We start from the raw sequence: 16,773 nt of genomic DNA on the forward strand, positions 1-16,773 counted from the left end.
CAGTAAACGTATGCTCTTCCAAAATTTTTACTTTCTATTCCGGAATATTTTTTACAAAGAAATGGTCGATAAACGTGTTTGATTCAGCTGTTATTCGAGTTGGGGTATCACTTGTGAGAATGAAGCCATTTGCTGCTATAGTATTTAGATAGTTATTCACAAGGTTACTTTGTTGTAAGATATCAATATTAAAATCACCGCCAGAAGTTATAGGGCCATTGTGGTTTGACATTTCTTCAAGAAACTCATCTAATTTTTAGATGAACAATCCTTTATCGGAACGTGCCTTTAAATAGGTAACAACCAAAATGATTCTAACATTCGCATATTTCACTAATATTGCCTTAGTTTCTGGTAAGCTACATTTTATCTCTTGGATGTAACTAATATTATCTCTAATTTCGATCATCGAACCACCACCTCTATTCATTTGTCTATTACAAGCAAAGGACGTGTAATTTTTCATTGAAAAAAAGCTCTTTATTATCTTCCTCACTTAGCCATGTTTCTGTAGTAAAAATGACTTTTGGAGACTCGAGACATTTAAATAGTGCTTCCAGTTCTTCACTATTTTTTTAATCGATCTAGTATTACAAAACAAGACAGTAAAATTAGTAATTACATCGCACTTGGAGTTTTCAGGTTCCAATGGAGCCAGACTCTCCCTTAAAAATATCACTTTTATTTACAAAGCAATTCATTACATCTTTTACAGTATATCCCAACTGCGCCACTCCTTCGTAAAGGCTAGTTATTTTTTCATTTCTTTCGCTGTTCTTCCACTGATAGAGCAGATTCCCGTCCCTGGTCCAAACTCCATTAAAACGGTTATCCTGTTTCATGAATTTCATAAAATTAACCCTTGTACTAGTCAGATCTTCAAACACTTGAATTTGGGCACTCTGTTCATTGTCTTTGATTGCCTTCTTTTTCTTTTTTCGCAGAATTTTTATTTTCGCCACCCTTCTCGAGAAACGTACAACAATTGGTCGGTTTGCGTTGTTTGTCCGAGTTGGCAACCGATGCGCTATTGAAATATCAGCAGGAGTAACATTTACCCCAATGTTTGTTGCCAATTGGATAACATTGTTGATGGTCTTGTCATAATTTTCAAAAATGCTGTTACCATTCGAATCCCTTTGTACTTGCTCTGGAAATCCCAATATCTTCAAATTATCTCGCCCATTGTAATTCTCTAGCTGTTCGTCTTCGCACATGGCTTTCACGAGAGTAACCGTTTCACTATTTTTAGTTCTTTTCGTACTTCCCCAAGAATTTCGTTTTTTGCTGCAGTCAAAAGCTCATTGATCACTTGTCGAACTGTCCCTTTTAGATCCTCAGTCAACATTTTCACAATATCTGGAATTTTGTTTTCAATTGCCTTTTCAATGGTTGCTTCTAGTTTTTCTAATACGGGTTCTTCGTCTGGTGGGCTGAGAGCAGCACTTGTCTTTTTGTTGTCGGGTTTAGCAATTGGCGTCTGGTCTTGGAATCTAAGAGTGGGTGGATCAGTCGCGGTTTCATCATGTGATTCCATTTTCACTTCTCTGAAACTATTTTATAAGTTTATCACTACAATTAGGAGAATCAATTTTCAAGCAAGTTCAATCAACGATACAGGAAAAGCATTGCAGTGAAAGATAGTGAACAGATAAAGAGACATATTTATCATGGAAAAAAATGTTGAAAAAATCATTAAAAAAACTTCATATGATTACCATGAATCAAATTTTTTTAGACCGCCTGAGAAAATATTGGGACTCCTTTAACGAGCGGCAACTAAGCCAACAAAACTCGACTCCCATGATCGCTAACTTGCCAGAAGTACAGACAGTCTAGATTTTTTTCCAGGTAGATTTTTTTGCAGGTCTAGATTTTTTTGCAGGTAGTGTAGATTTTTTTTGCAGGTAGTCATCTTTTCAGAAACCCGAATCCATCAAATGGTTCCACTATATATGTATTTTTCTAAATGAATGCTAGAGCACCAATTTTCTCTGTATGCTAGAGCACCAATAGCCCAGCTTAGTTCTTAACTTTTCGTTCATTTCTGACTTTTGGCGCGTTGCGGTTTCCCCGACATTAGAACTGTGCCAAAAAACTTACAATACAAGCAATTGTTTGAAGACTCCGCAATAATTTAACGAAAGGCTTCTACCAACAAGCTTTGTTATCTTGTCGAACATCTTGTTTCAAATCTGAGCTCCGTACTGTGCACCTAAAAATCACAATTTGGCCTTGTACTCACACTTAAAGCCAGCTGCCAACAAAACACCAGCTTTTGTCCATCGCATGAAAAAAATGTAAAAATGGAGGTAAAACGGAACTTCCCATTCCAAATTGTTTAGAACTTCGGAAACCAACAACTTACAATAAGAACTTAATTTCTCTCTTGATCTTCTAAATAGCGGAGAAATATTTCGAAAGCAGTGCGATAATACCGAAAAAAAAATGAAACCTATTGAGTCAGAAGAACCAATTGGTTTTATTGGAGAATCTACAGAAATTGTTACAAAGTTTTGCTTATGAAAAAATAAAAAACGCTAGCAGACAAACGCTTGTTTAAATCCTAGCTCGCACAGTATGTGCTCGACAAATTAGTGCTCAATTTTTGCATGAGTGTACTGTTTGAAATATTTTTAGAGGCTAAATAGCATCTGCTTTATTGATGACCGATGTTTGGATGACAGAAAACTGCCATAGCGCAGTTGTGAAGAAAGAAGATTCGGCCTCTCGCAATCAGATGTTTCAGTTTGAGAAGCAGTGATTTCTTTTTCCACGCCGATTTAATTTTTTTTCATGCCTTTTAAAACCTTGCTGCGCCTCAGGATAACAAATTAATTGTAGCCCTTGACGATTTTGAAAACAAAACGACAAAACAAAATGAGTGTTTTTTGTTTCTTCAAAAACAATGAACTATAACAAAACTTGACAATATCTAAACTGGAAACACTTTTGAATTAAATTTGAATAAAAAACTATGAAAAAGCCAAAGTACCAAAACCTAAATTGCAATTTCAAAATTATTTGAGAAGCTTTGGAAACTATTGGAAACGAATTTCGGTTGCATGAACTAGAGGGAGATAATTGTGTTATAAAATGCTACGCAAATTTTTTCGGGGAAACTATAATTAGAAAAAATGATCATTAAAGCCGACAATGTTAGTCATTCGAACAGATATTTAACATTCGAATACATATTCAACAAAGCGATGTAGTTGGCTTGCAAAAAAAAAGTTGAAAGTAAGGCAGCAAAAAAGCAGCGAATACAAATAATCATAAAACAACAAGGAAATTTTATGAGAAGAAAAATACCGCAAAACTACTGGAAAAAACTATTAAAGGATGCAGAGTATTTTTTATGGACTATTAAGCTAAAATTAAAAACACTGCATGCATATGACTGCATGCATATGGCTTGTACTGCATGTATATGACTTCGTGCAGAAATCTGTGAACAAAGTTCCCATCTGGAGAAAAGGACTGGCACCCGGTTGCAACCTACTTGCTGTCGCAAAAGTATTTACCAGGTTTGACCAAAACTTATTATTATACAATTTTTATATATGAGAAACTTCTTGTCATACAATTTTATACAATTCCATACGTTCAGAAAATTGTATGAAATCTCTATGATAAGCATTTTTCCATTTATGAAAATTGTATGATAGCTGTTTTTCCATAAATCAAAATTGATTTTTTGTTTCTAAATTTAATTTCTGAAAAATTTTGGGTTGTGTTTGTAACCGAACACAATTGACAAAGATCTTAGTTTACTCAAACACCAAAATTTTTGGCAACATTTTTCAACGGTAATCGTTTTGCAAATTTCATTTTTCATATTATCAGACATTGATCAAGGCTTACATAAACACGCCATACAAAAGAAATTGAAAAAAGTTATAAAGCGAAAAGGAAAAAAACAACATAAGTTTATCCAGGATGACTACGTTATGCAAAAAAAAAATTTAACTTTTCAAACGAAAAAAAAATTCGGAATATGTTTTTTTCTTACAAAAATCGATTTGCGGTTGAAAAAAAAAACAAAAACACTTTTGGGGCAATTTCAAAATTACTTTCAAAAAAATTTTTGTGTCGTCATCAAAAAAATGGTAGTCATACAATTTCCATATATGGGAATCGCATGATAAGCATTTTTTTCAAATAAAAACAAAAACCTCGGTTTTTTATCAGCAGATTGTTTTATTAGAATCAAACAGCCGCAGAAATTACTTTATATTTTTTTCAACCGTTTTTCAAAAGTGTATGGAAATTGTATGACAAGCATATTTTTCCACACACCTAATACATGGAACAACTGTATGATAAGCATTTTTGGTGTATGGAGGTCAACCCGGTTAGAGAAAAAGATATGGAGAATTTTCATTAGAAATTTGTTCTTTTTCCGTTTCCTCACCATCATTAAAAAAAAAACATAATGTTCACGTTGTCCGATTGTTATAAAAATTGACGCGCGGATTAACTATGCCATTTATGTGAGGTGAGCTGGTGAATAAGACAACAAGCCGAATATTTTTTTGCTTATACTTAGAAAAACAATGAACCGGTGTTTCACACAAATCAACTAAACTTTTTTCCGTTATACAGAAACGCTCTAGTATTCAGAAAACATCATAAAATTGACGGCTATTGTGTATGAGAGTGAATGAGTGTATATAAATATTTCAAAAATTTTCTAAGAGAAAGAAAACAAACACTTTTTAGCTCTCTTATTAATCAGTAATATCGACAGATTTGTTGTTTTAAATTGCATTATTAGTTTGCTTTACATCGCCAAAATCTTAACTATTGAGACAATCCACTACATTCAGAAGGTTTTTGAGGAAAGGAGTCCGGCGTATTGGGATTTGTGTGAAGTAACTTGCCCACTTGAAAGACTCAAGGTGAGTTGTTCGTTTTTTAAGAATGTGTTTTTTTAATAAGGCAAACGGCACTTTTCGTTTTTTTTAAAATCGCGTATTTTTATAGATCATCAAAATTTTAAGCTTTTTGTGTTTCGCCTTACTTACCGGCTGTTTGCGCAATTACCATTAATATGCTCACAAACTTGTCATTTGAAACAGCACCAACAAAACTTCGGCGAAGACTTAATGAAAAAATCCTAATGAACTACTAATTTGAACTACCGATATCAATTGGTTGATGGTAAATTTTGAGTCAGGTAGTAAAAGAATTTCCAATTCGTTTGTTTCATTCACTTTGAAACCATTTGAGTGCAGGATAAATGATCTCATAAAAATCACTCGCTTTCCGCTTTTAGCATCAAACATGAAACCTTCAAACTGCGCAAAATTAATCCAAAAATTTTCCAAATAAGCAAATTAAAACCCCATATTTTTAAGAAAAATGGTTTCAGAAAAAATATCCGTTTGCATTTAAACTCAGTATCTTTATTGGAGTATAAAAAATTTTTGTTAAAAAAGAATGTCGATAGCCAAATTTAATCTGAACAAAAAAAAATATCACAGGCATAAAAACTCCGTTACTTTTTTTGAAAACAATAAACATAAATTTTGCTTTCTTCTCTTTTTGCTAATTCAGTTGCAAATTTAACTTTTTTAACTTGAATTGTCAACATTTAGTTTACTGTGATTCTAAAACAAGCTTGACTAATTCGTGAAATATATAATTTAATAATAATAATTTATAAGAATTTATTAGAATACATATTACCGCGCGTAAAGTGTCCCAAAAATTGTAAATTTTAAACCTCCATAATTTTCAAAATTTGATTAAGGTGAAAAATCTTTTCAAAGCTAAGCTCTACCAACAATGTCTTTCGGATGCTAGATTTTTTTCTAACATCTAAAAAGTATTGTTGGTGGAACTCAGCTTTGAAAATATTTTCAACTTGTTAAAAGAAACGCTGAATCAAACAACGGATTCTGCCTGAATACAAAAACCACGCCAAGCTTATTGATTCCATTTTCTTCTGCGAAAGTTGGAAAATTTCCAATGATAAAACTTTTCAACTAAAAAAGAAATATGAAAACATCTGTTGCTTCGGGCTCAATGAACCAATTAAAATTATACGTTCTAAATCGGTAAGTTTATTTGAAGTTGATAGAAAAAATGGTAGTTTTTACGGCATATGACTTGCAGTATCAATGAAGCAGATCCGTTGCCTCGGAAATTCCCTTAATTGATACTACTTTTGAACACTTGTATAGAATAGTTTAAACGAGTCTTCATGCTTTTATTATTATAAGTTATTACTTGTCTTGAGTATTCAATTTGAGTGATCATTTTTTATAACTTAGACGATTTTTTAACAAAAGCTTGGATTTGAACAGCATTCCTAAAAAACTTTATTAGAATTCGACAGCAAGAAAAATGTCGACAAAAAATCCTCTTTCAAACCAAAAAAGGATGAATAGTCCAGACCCAGCAAGGTCCAGTAAAACAAAAACTAAAGAAAAAGAGACAGAAAAATTAAAGACGGAATCCAAAACGAGCCCGAAGAAAGGAAAGACAGCAGATGAAAAACGGAAAAAGCAGATGCATCGACTGATTTCTATCGCCACCAAAAGTTTGGAGGATTTGAGCATGGACCGGGTATCAATCCAAAAACAGCAAAAATGCCCACTAAACTACTGTGATCAGCCGGTAAGTCACTTTGGTGCGGCATACAGCTCTGAATAAAAAAATTAGGCCCTTATATCATTTCCTTCGAATACATCTGATTGCAACCTGAAATTTGCAAACCCAAGCAAGACAATGTAACAAAAATGATATGTATTATTTTTTTGCAAGACGAAAGAAAAAGTAGTGTTCTAAAGGAGTATTCCAGACAGCATTTCTCAATCGGAGGGTAACTTGCCCTTCTGATCTGTTTCAGGGCAAAAGTTGGCTGAATGAGTCTCAATGTCTGCTCGAGCAAATCCACGGCTCAAACTCCAAGCTGCACAAGAAGTGATGAAATTATGCAATTTAATAATGATACTGATATTTAGTAATTAAGATAATGAAATTAAGCAAGAAAGAAAATAGGCAGCTCGAAAACTGCCATTCAAACCATGGGCGGATCTAGGATTTTTTCGAGGGGGGGAGGGGGGCGGATTTTCAAAAAACTTTCAACAATTTTGACGACTCCTTTTTAGTTCAACCAAATTGATTTTCGGAGTTCTCCTTAAGCACTAAAAGACGATGTTTTGACCAAATTTTCTCACATGTCAAAAAAGCAGTTTTTGGGCTTTTTTTGGAAAATTTTTACAAAAAAAATTGTGTTTTTTGGCGCGCGCTCCCCCTCAAAATTAGTATATATTGGCGCCAGAGGCGCCTTTGAGAAAAATTTTAGTGTCGGTCGGCTAGAAATGGATTTCTTAAAAAGTACCAAAGGGGGTAAAGTACCAAAAAGTATCTATCAAAATGTAATACTTCATACTTAAGAGCAGGGGAAGATTTAGGGGGACACCCTTGGGGGTTTTGAACCCCTCACTAATCAAAGGACCCAAGCCTTTGGTTCTATTTTATGACATCAATTTTCGGCGACCAACCCTAAAAATTTTCTAGAGGCGCTTTCAATGCCACTTTATAAAAATTTTGTAGAGGAGCGCGCGGTCAAAAAATTACCAAAAAAATGCCCAAAACAACATTTTTACCTGTTTTTTTCAAATATGGTCTTCAAATTGTCATCGTTTTTGTGTCCAGCCTGCAATGAAGATACTCGGACGGTAGAGAAATGGATTGAATTTCAATCCAAATTAGCAGATGATCGGGATCTTTTTCAAAACACGACTCAAAAACGCGCCAAAAAATTTTTTGATGAGGAAACCGCCCTGTCGATTGCGTCAGCCAGGATAACATTCCTGGCTGCAAAATAGTCTTTAAACACATGCATAAACACACAGAAGCAGTCTGAATGAATATCTACAATTTACATTCATTTTAGGCTAGAGAAAACCAATAAAAATCTGAAAGTATTGAGCCAATAAACCTACCCAAAAAAGTTTAATAAAGAAAAAATAAGTGTATAACGAAATAGATAAGTAGAACTAAAAAAAATCTTTGTTATGAACCGGAATGCGGCATCATTGGACCCTCATCTTGCTGTTTGCGGGCTAGCTTATTGCCTTATAGACTTTTCATGTAGGAAACCAGTCTCAATAACAAATCAGTACACATTTTCCGACCAAAACAGTAAGAGGCGAAACAGTAAAAATTAGCTCTTGCAGTGTAAAAAAAAATTAAATGTAAAAGAGAATTCAAAAAAAGCCTAAGTAAAGTTTTTGTTATCAGCCGGAATCGAATCAAGGACCTGTAAATTTGGAGTCTCATACCCTCGCATCAGATTCACAGTCGCTTTGCACTGTACAAACATTTGCCACCAATAAAACTGATAACAGATGTAATTGAATTCTTAACAATCAAACATTTGTTGCGAGGTTGGTTGAAACAATTTTGATTCATGAAAAACCTTTATGCTCGCTTGTGTAAAGACCAAAAACAAACGTCGTTATTTCGATACCACACTAGAATTTTTTCACGACAACTCAGTTTTATATTCTAGGCAACTTGGTTATTCCTTAAAATACCTTTGCAAAAACTTTTGGTACTTTGTGTACGACCATTAAAAAATGGGAAGGAATGTTTAATCGGGTCCGTAATTTTTTTTTGTTTTCCACTAAAAATCAGGTACCAAAAATAATCATCGGAATGGGTCGAGTGATATATCATATTAAAGCTCTTCCAGTCTTGATTCGAACGACATCAAAAAAATTTCCCAGTATTGTGAAACACAGCTGGAAAAAGGTTGATTTATATTCTGAATTTGAGCGAGCAGGCTTACAATAACTTTTTTCAATAGACTACAATTACTTGATTTAAGCCGTGAAAATTAAGTTTTTTGAGTTTTTAGCGCCTTTTTTGAATCTTCAAAAACCATGTGATCGGGTGATTTAGTTATTTTTGTCTTCACGCAAAATCAGATAATAAAAAACCATTGGACTGGGTTGAGTGATATATCATACTAAAGTCCTTTCAGTCGTGATTTGAAGACTAAAAAATTTGCAAAAACTTTCCCATTGCCCAGAAAAAATGGTTTGAAATTTTTAAATTTTCGTGTAATTTCGACCAAAATAACTGTAGATAACTTGTCATGTTGGTCATTTAGGCTCTAAAACTTGATTTTCTAAATGGAAACTAGTTTTGAAAATTATATTTGGCACTTCCCCGGCAAGAGCAAATCAAATTTGTTCGTTATTCTTTTTTGTTCGTTATTCTTTTTTGGAAGACAACTGTTGTCGAGTGTGCCTAATTTACTAACTTTTTACGCCTTTGTTTAGTTTTACACAGAGGCGAAGGTGTGCTTTGCAATTACAAGTGAGGAAACTGCAAAAAAAAACTCAAAACAGGTAAACAAAGTGAAATAAAGACTAAAAATACACTTTGAGAAAAAATATTAGTGATATTAAGAGTATCACTCGTAAATTACTAAAACTAGTCACCAATAAGCAGCTACAGTTTCTATCAAATTGCCAATGCTAAAAAGCAAAACATCGACCAAAAAAAACTATTTTAATGTTCCGGGTTTGAACTTTCTACCAATTGACTAGGAGCCTCACGTCCTCGCATCTGCGCCACTGTCTCTTGGAAGTGAACTAGTGGCCCAGCTAGTGCTGAATATACCTGTTTAAATACTTTTAGTTATATTTTGTGCTGATAACGAAATGCTTAGTTTTCAAAAACTGACATTATGAAAAATCCTAGCAATTTCTATGCTTAAGTAGGGGATTAGCCGCTGAGTTAAGGAAGAAAAAAAACTACTCATTCTTTTAATTGAAGTCGTTATATCAGTTGTGGTGAATAAGTTTTTAAAAAATAACTAAGATTCCAAAAAAAAACGATCAAAAAGTTCAAAAAACTGACTTTTCTTAAATCCGTAACTTTTCTTTTTAAAGCATGTGAAAAGGCTTTTATGCAGTTCTTGGTATTCTCATAGTCATAAATGACCATCACTGAGAGTTAGTTTCACCCAGATGCACTATTCTTAGAAAGTAACAAGTTGCCTAGCTACCCACCTTACGAATCCAAGCTTTTAAAATCCCCGGGTATGAACTCTTCCTAAGATTACATCATAGGATCCACAGTATTAAAACATTGTGGCGTTTACCATTCATGGCAACTTCGGGAAAGCTCATTTTCCACAAATAGCTTTCTCAACATCAGGGGATCTGTAGAACACAGTCCCCCGTTTCTGGTCTCCACTAACACAGAAAGTTGTACCAAAAGTCGACTCTATCCGAAGACATGCGAGAAAACTAATGATACTTGATCTGGTGGCTTTCAAGGCCGGATCCAGCCGGGGCATGTGCAATACAAAAATGTCGAGTGACTCCCAAGGCTTGCGTTTGCCGAAGCAAGGGTCCCCAAGGTTCGCACTTACGTCTTTGAGCACTGGGCAATGCGGCGTGTGACGTTTGCAGAAATGGCCTCGTTGGATGAACAGTCGGTGACATATTGGAAGCACGTGATCCAATACATCGGACAGGTAATAGGAAATACAAATACCTGCCCGCCAGCCCAAAAGCTTAGACCAAATCTCCAGAATATACCGGGGTAGATCCGATTACTGCCAACCCCACCGCAACGGACTACACCACATGGATTTTTCTAGGTCTATATCAGCTTGTGTACAAACAAAATAGGGTAAAACAGATTGCGCAGGGAAAATCTTAGGATCATATTAGTTTGAATGAATCATCAACCTCAGAATCAGCTTATTGTTAGGAAAAAAAGAATAATTTTCCAAAAAACGGTCAAAAATTTGACATTTTCTAAGGCCGTGTTTTTTTTCGCAGCAAAGTTTCGCATTATTGATTGTTTTTCTGTCGCTTAAACTCCTAATTTCCGATTTGGCCGTGTAGTTTTTGATTTTAAAATGGGCTTGTTTGAGGCCAAAATTTTTTGTCTACCAAAATTAGGGAATAGCCGCTTGAGAAGGGGAGATCCCCATAATTTGTTCTCTTGATTGAGATTTGAGCATTCAATATTCAAAGTAAACCAAAAACGAAGCAGTATCAATGGCTTTTAAATGCTCATGCTTAAACAAGCTTAGGAATGATTAACTTGAAACAAATCAAAAATGCCACCAAATGAGTATTTTTATTTGCGAATTGAGTTAGAAAAATACTTCGTAATGCTCTGCTTGTGTAATCAGCACACCAGGTACAAAATAGGACACTAATTTGAAGAACTTAATAAATCGAATTATCTTTATTTGTAGTTTTCACGAGTATGACCGAAACATTCAGTTCTACTTTCACGTAAATGACTTCCCGTATTCAAATTTATAATTTTCCACTTCCCCACATAAGAGCTTGTAAAATTAATAATACAGGAATTAGGAAAACAGTTTTAGTCAAGAGCTTTGAACTATGATTCTTGTTGGCTGATTGAGCCTCCCACTGACAGTATAGGACAAAATTTCACGTATATATATTTTTTAAGTACATCTGTTCTGACTTTTTCTGTTTTTATGTGTATTTGATTTTGTTTGGTACTATGCTTTTGCTGTTTTTAACCCGCCTTTCCAACCTCCGGTCATCCTTCCCTCTCAGAATTTTAGAGTTTGAAAAACTTCTTTAGATTTACACCTTTTGAGATTTCAGAAGTCATTTACCTTTTTTTGTGCCATTTGCATTAGTTATTAGAAGGCAAAAAATTACTTCAAGTCAAATTATTTGCAATGAGCTTTATAAGACTCAAACTCAAACTGCGATACACTAAATTTGATTAAAAAAATTTTCTTTTCTGCTAAAAAAAAACTAGGACAACCCCTAAAGTGTCTTTACATCGTTCATTGACATTTAATCACGCCTGGAGGTACTGAGATAATTTAATTTGTCATCAATCTTCCATTTTGCAGTGCAAGTCATCATTTTTTCACTGGTTCGATCGGATTACAACTGGGTGATAAATTGTTGCGTTATGGGTTGAACATACGACGATACTGCGACCAACGGTGTGCGTTTTTCGCTTAAATCCTCCAGGGTTTTTTTGATAACTTCTAGTCTTCTAGGAATTTTGATAATTACACGCAGAGCATTTCATACGCAAACAACGGTCGGTTTTTTCAACGCGCTTTTTCGAAAGCTTAAATTCAAATTTTCAAATTTCAAATTCTTATTTTCGATTTCTAATCGACAATTTATCAACATAGCGTGAAAAAAACAACTCTAAATTATTCAAAAAAAAACGCACAATAACTCAAATTCAGGCTCAAAACTGATATGAAAACATTTCTTTAAGAGTTGTAGTAAAATTAATAGTAGCCCTAAACACTACGTCATTGAGAGTCATTATTATATCAAGGCCATTTGCAAAATCTATCAAAATGTGATACTTCAAACTCAAGAGCAGGGGCATATTTAGAGGGTAGACCCTTCGGGGTTTTCACTCCCTCACCAATCAAAGGGCCCCAGCATTTGGTTTTATTTTTTGACATCAGTTTTCGGCACCTAAATTTGTTGGTACAGGCGCCTTCAGTGCTACTTTTTCATAGCTTTTTCTGTTTTTTCAATTAGGATTTGAAATTTCCTCGCCCTGAAAATCTATTGCGTTGACCTAAAAATTTTTTTGAAAAACCACTACCTTTTCGACAAAATCTTAGCTTCGCCCGTGTAAGAGCTCAATCCATTACCGGAACAAACTAAATTTCTTTTTTTAAATGATTTGAATTACAAAATTGGAGGTTCAATAAAGATTCAAAAAGCCTAAAAGCGTACCCTTTGTTTCGTGAAGGGGTCAATTCTCTGAGAAAGGGCACCCCTCCATAAATCCTCCTTTGAGATTAATTCCCATTTACTTTAATTTTTTGTAAGCTTTGCCTATCTCAGTGAAAACTCATTGAGGGTAAAACTCATTCCTCAAAAACTCAGAAACCTTTCCAATTGTGATTCGGATTCAAAAAAATTTCAGCGTGGAAAGAAAATAGGTCCGATTGTTTCATTGATTTCAAACCATCTTTGAAGTGCTCATTCCTGGCATAATGGCTGCGTCCTTAATCAGAAAGCACACTTAAAAATTAATCTTTTTTGAAGTTCTCCGATTCAATTTTTGTCTTTTTTCAAAAACTTTTGTATTTTTGTGAAAACTGTTTTTGATCTTTTCGAGAGAAAAACAAAAAGTTTTGGCGTTCCCAGTTTCACTTTCGAGTTTCATTTAAGGTTCATTAATTTCAAGAGCTTTTCAAGCTAACGCCAAAAATTTATAACGTGGGTCAATAAACATTTTTTGCGCTTAAGCTTACATCTTTTGAGATTTCAGGTGTCATTTACATTTTTTTCGTGCCATTTGCAACAGTTATTAGACGGCGAATTTTGACTAACTTTTAGTCAATTTATTGGCATTAAACTTTGTAAAATTCAAATTCAAACCGCTGAAAAATAAGTTTCTCCTAAAAATTAACTAGGACGACCTAAAAAGTTTCTTTGCATCGTTCATTGACACTTAATTTTGCCCTTAGGTACTGAGATAACTTATTTTATCATCGATCATCCGTTTCGCAGAGCAATTCATCATGTTTCACATGGATTTTTCTAGGTCTATATCAGCTTTTCTACGAAAAAAATAGGGCAAAACAGATTGCGCAGAGAAAATCTTAGCATCATATTAGTTTGAATGAATCATCAACCTCAGAATCAGCAGGTTAGTATTAGAAAAAAAAGAATAATTTTCCAAAAAACGGTCAAAAATTTGACCTTTTCTAAGGCCGTGTTTTTTTTTTCGCAGCAAAGTTTCGCATTATTGATTGTTTTTCAGTCGCTTAAACTCTTAATTTCAAATTTGGCCGTGTAGTATTTGATTTTAAAATGGGCTTGTTTGAGGCCAAAATTTTTTGTCTACCAAAAATAGGGAATAGCCGCTTGAGAAGGGGAGATCCCCATAATTTGTTCTTTTGATTGCGATTTGAGCAATCAATGTTCAAACTAAAACCAAAAACGAAGCAATATCAATGGCTTTTAAATGCTCATGCTTAAACAAGCTTACGAATGATTAACTTGAAACATATCAAAAATGCCACCAAATGAGTATTTTTATTTGCAAATTGAGTTAGAAAAAATACTTCGTAAAGCTTTGCTTGTGTAATCAGCACACCAGGTACAAAATAAGACACTAATTTGAAGAACTTAATAATTCGAATTATCTTTATTTGTAGTTTTCATGAATATGACCGAAACATTCAGTTCTACTTTCACGTAACCGGCTTCCCTTATTCAAACATATAATTTTCCACTTCCCCACATAAGAGCTTGTAAAATTAATAGTACAGGATTTAGGAAAACAATTTTAGTCAAGAGCTTTGAACTATGATTCTTATTGACTGATTGAGCCTCCCACTGACAATATAGGACAAAATTTCACGTATATATATTTTTAAGTACATCTGTTCTGACTTTTAATGTTTTTATGTGTATTTGGTTTTGTTTCGACTATGCTTTTGCTGTTTTTAACCCACCTTTTCAACCTCCGGTCGTCCTTCCCTCTCAGAATTTTAGAGTTTGAAAAACCTCTTTATGTTTACACCTTTTGAGATTTCAGGTGTCATTTACCTTTTTTCGTGCCATTTGCAATAGTTATTAGAAGGCAAAAATTGACTGACTTCAAGTCAATTTATTTGCAAGGAGCTTTATAAGACTCAAACTCAAACTGCGATACACTAAATTTGAAAGAAGTTTTTTTATTTCTCCTGAAAAAACACTAGGACAACCCCTAAAGTGTCTTTACATCGTTCTTTGATATTTAATCACACCTGGAGATACTGAGATAACTTAATTTGTCATCAATCTTCCATTTTGCAGTGCAAGTCATCATTTTTTTACTGGTTCGTTCGGATTACAGCTGGGTGATAAATTGTTGCGTTATGGGTTGAACATACGACTATACTGCGACCAACGGTGTGCATTTTTCGCTTAAATCCTATAGGGTTTTTTTTGATAACTTCTAGTCTTCTAGGAATTTTGACAATTACACGCAGAGCATTTCATACGCAAACAACGGTCGGTTTTTTCAACGCGCTTTTTCGAAAGCTTAAATTCAAATTTTCAAATTTCAAATTCTTATTCACGATTTCTAATCGACAGTTTATCAACATGGCAAGAAAAAAAATAACTCTTAAATATTCAACAAAAAAGCACAATAACTCAAATTCAGGCTCAAAACTGATATGAAAACACTTCTTTAGGAGTTGTAGTAAAAACAATGGTAGCCCTAAACACTACGTAATTGAGAGTCCTTCTTCTCTCTAGGCCCTGTGCAAAACCTATCAAAATGTAATACTTCAAACTCAAGAGCAGGGGCATATTTAGAGGGTAGACCCTTCGGGGTTTTCACCCCCTCACCAAACAAAGGGCCCCAGCATTTGGTTTTATTCTATGACATCGGTTTTCGGCACCTAAAATTGTTGGTACAGGCGCCTTCAGTGCTACTTTGTCATAGCTTTTTCTGTTTTTTCAATTAGGAATTGAAATTTCCTCGCCCTGAAAATCTATTGCGTTGACCTAAATTTTTTTTGAAAAACCACTACCCTTTCGACAAAATCTTAGCTTCGCCCGTGTAAGAGCTCAATCCATTGCCGGAAAAAACCAAGTTTTTTTCTTGTAATGATTTGAATTACAAAATTGGAGGTTCAATATTTTTTTGACAAAAAGATTACAAAAAGCCTAAAAGGTACCCTTCGTTTTGTGAAGGGGTCAATTCTCTGAGAAAGGGCACCCCTTCATAAATCCGCCTTTGAGTTTAATTCCTATTTAATTTAATTTTTCGTAAGCTTTGCCTATCTCAGAGAAAACTCATTGAGGGGAAAACTCTATCCTCAAAAACTCTGAAGCCTTTTCAATCGTGATTCGGATTCAAAAATTTCAGCGTCGAAAGAAAATAGGTCCGATTGTTTTATTGATTTCAAACCAACTTTAAAGTGATCATTCATGGTATAATGGCTGCGTTCTTAATCAGAAACCATGCTTAAAAATTTATCTTTTTTTGAAGTTCTCCGATTCAATTTTTGTCTTTTTTCAAAAACGTTTGTATTTTTTGTGAAAACTGTTTTTGATCTTTTCGAGAGAAAAACGAACATTTTTGGCGTTCCAAGTTTCACTTTCGAGTTTCATTAAAGGTTTCTTAATTTCAAGAGCTTTTCAAGATAACGCCAAAAATTTATAATGTGGGTCAATAAACATTTTTTGCGCTTAAGTTTACATCTTTTGAGATTTCAGGTTTCATTTACATTTTTTTTGTGCCATTTGCAACAGTTATTGGACGGCGAATTTTGACTAACTCACAGTTAATTTATTTGCATTAAACTTTGTAAAACTCAAATTGAAACCGCTGAAAAATAAGTTTCTCCTGAAAACTAACTAGGACGACCTAAAAAGTTTCTTTGCACCGTTCATTGACACTTAATCTTGCCCTCAGGTACTGAGATAACTTACTTTGTCATCGATCTTCCGTTTCGCAGAGCAATTCATCATGTTTCACATGGATTGTTCTAGGTCTATATCAGCTTTTCTACGAAAAAAATAGGGCAAAACAGATTGCGCAGGGAAAATCTTAGCATCATATTAGTTTGAATGAATCATCAACCTCAGAATCAGCTTATTGTTAGGAAAAAAAGAATAATTTTCCAAAAAACGGTCAAAAATTTGACATTTTCTAAGGCCGTGTTTTTTTTCGCAGCAAAGTTTCGCATTATTGATTGTTTTTCTGTCGCTTAAACTCCTAATTTCCGATTTGGCCGTGTAGTTTTTGATTTTAAAA

At 34.1% G+C, this 16,773-nt stretch overlaps 1 long non-coding RNA gene across 1 annotated transcript; it reads left to right on the forward strand.

The window, feature by feature from the left end:
* Positions 1-6,144: 6,144 nt before the first annotated feature.
* LOC134846520 (uncharacterized) lies at positions 6,145-6,966 on the forward strand. The gene is made up of 2 exons (XR_010162810.1): positions 6,145-6,624; positions 6,857-6,966. It is a non-coding gene; the product is annotated as an uncharacterized LOC134846520 (long non-coding RNA).
* Positions 6,967-16,773: the final 9,807 nt, after the last annotated feature.

The sequence above is a fragment of the Symsagittifera roscoffensis genome, chromosome 5 (assembly GCF_963678635.1).
Source record: "Symsagittifera roscoffensis chromosome 5, txSymRosc1.1, whole genome shotgun sequence".
Classification (NCBI taxonomy): domain Eukaryota; kingdom Metazoa; phylum Xenacoelomorpha; order Acoela; family Convolutidae; genus Symsagittifera; species Symsagittifera roscoffensis.